The sequence below is a fragment of the Callorhinus ursinus genome, unplaced genomic scaffold (assembly GCF_003265705.2).
Source record: "Callorhinus ursinus isolate GAN/ISIS: 27379988/994484 unplaced genomic scaffold, GSC_fseal_2.0 scaffold45, whole genome shotgun sequence".
Classification (NCBI taxonomy): Eukaryota; Metazoa; Chordata; class Mammalia; order Carnivora; family Otariidae; genus Callorhinus; species Callorhinus ursinus.
Genome location: NW_027397107.1, coordinates 12,131,079 through 12,133,442, shown reverse-complemented (window position 1 = coordinate 12,133,442; position 2,364 = coordinate 12,131,079). Strand labels below are relative to the sequence as shown.

Here is a 2,364-nt window from a genome sequence, read left to right as displayed (position 1 = left end):
AATAGGGGCTAGAAGATCACACACCCACAGGCTTCTAGCTAATTCCATCTGTTCCACCACCACCATCATCACAGGTTGAAAACTCAATCATCTAGAACAGGGTCAGCAAATTTTTTCTGTAAAAGGACAAATAAATACTTTAGGCTTTGCAGTCCATATGGTCTCTCTTGGAACTTCTCAACCCTGCTGTCTTAGGGGAACGTGGCCACAGACAGTATGGAAATAAATGAGCATGGTTGTGTTTAAATAAAACTTTATTTACAAAAACAGGTGGCAGGCCAGATTGGCTGTCAGTCAAACTTTCTAGTACTTGATGTTCTGCTATAGTATTTCTTAAGACTTCATCCAATTTTATTCTTTCAAAAAAAAATAAAAGAGGCTCTGGAAGTGGCTGTAGCAGCCTACACAGTTTCCATGGGGACTGAAGATGGTGCCGAGAAGTGAGTTTCCAGAGGGAAACGGCTGGGGTTCACCCCCACCACTGGAAATCCTGTTCTTTCTGAACAGATGCTATTGTGTTCCCTGTTTCCTGCTGGAACTCTTCATATTTCTGTGTAAAGCTCTCCTGCAACCGTATCCAACAGACAATCTAGTACTAGATGTGGTGATGCTTCTCCTTTACCTTCAAATTGAAGTAATTCAACTATTTTTTGGTACAAAGGGAAACGTCTGCCAACAAAAGATGCCTCTTGGTGTCAGCGTGGCCTTGACCTTCCCATGTGCCATGATGGCCTCTATTATCTGCCACTGCAGTCCTACGCGCCCCTCTGGGAGCCATCATGAACTGCATCTTGCTCTTCTTCAGTGGTTCAGAGGTGCTGTTTGAGATTCTGACCCTGATAGCTTTCTCCAGTGTGGACCGGATTGGAAGTACAGAAATTTCAGCCAGCAGCCCTCCATGGGTCTCTGTGGAGACCACGGATACTTCCAGTCTTTGACCACACCAGTAAGAATTGGTGGGTCAAGTTGTCCTGGGAAAGGTTGCCACTTTTCCTCCACACGGACATTTGGGCACCAAACTGAGCATAGGCCACTGGGCATCATCTTCTGAACCAGGGCCATCAGCCTTCAGCCTGAGAGACTGTTCTCTCGCTCCAGTGTTGGGAGTGACAAGGCTGTTCCAACCTGACAGTTCCCTTCTGCCCTCATGTTCTCTTTGGTCCTCATGGCCAGAGCATCTTGTCTGGTCCATGTAGCCTCCTTGGGCTTCCAGCAGGACCAGAGCTGCTTACTCCCCATATGTGCTGTATCACACCTGTCCCACGAGCTCAGAGAGGGCTCGGGACGCTCTGCTTCCAGAGTAAGCAAAAGCCTCTCACCTCAGTCCTCAGAGACCAAGCTCCAACCTTTTAAGTAGCTCCTAGTGTTATTTTTCTACCTCATCATGAAATAAACATTATTTTATAATAAATGTGTATTTTCCGTCAAACAAAAAAAAAGATAGACTTTCTCTACGACCCTGAGTATATGTCTTAAGTAGACCTAAGTCTATGTAGATTAAACCAGTGGTTCTCACATTTGGCAATGTCTGGAGACCAGAGTTAGCCTCATGGGTGTATATGTTGCGCAGTCAAATGGGGCACCATAATTAGAAGGGCCCCAGCCCCACACTTGATTTCACGCTCTGCTGTCACAGTCTTGAAATTCTCAATAGTTTTTGTGCAAGAGGCCCCACATTGTGATTTGCACTGGGTCCCCCAGATTGGGTTGCCAGTCCTGCTGGAGACATAGAAAACATCAAAGATTGTCACACTTGGGGAGGTGCCGCCAGCATCCTAGTAAGTCAAGGCCAGGGGTGCCACTCAACATCCTAGAACACATAGTTCAGCCCCCACAATGCAACAAAATAGTATCAAATGGTCCACAGTGCCAAAAATGGAGAAATCCTGGGTCTGACCATGTGAAACAGCCGGTATCCTGCCATCTTTGACGGACAAAGTCACATGGTATGGTGCCACCTCGAGGAACTCTGATTTACATCTTTATAGGACTTATTTTGTCAAAATATTTACAGACCAGAGAAAAGTCCTCTCACAATCTCTGCTCTTCTGACTTCTCTTCGTTCAGCACAAGTAAGCCTCTTTAAATCTGCCCCCAGTTCGTGTGCTCATGTCCTTATTGTCTGTTTCCTGGTTTTTGTAGGAAAGTAATACACGCAAATATTCAAGGTTCTGAAACATTCCAGGTAACAGCGACTCTCCTGCCTGTCCCATCCCCCGTCCTTGTTCCCCTTCTCAGAGCAATCCTGTTTATCACGTCTTCATCTGTCATTTTGCGAATGGGGCATTCTGCACGCACGGTTATGCTCCTGTTTTCCTTGGGATGTCCCTTTTCGGCCCACCTAAAACGTTCACCAGCGATTCC

At 46.2% G+C, this 2,364-nt stretch overlaps 1 pseudogene; it reads left to right on the top strand.

The window, feature by feature from the left end:
- The first annotated feature begins 607 nt into the window (after window positions 1-607).
- Window positions 608-938, top strand: LOC112839891 (transmembrane protein 216-like; annotated as a pseudogene).
- Window positions 939-2,364: the final 1,426 nt, after the last annotated feature.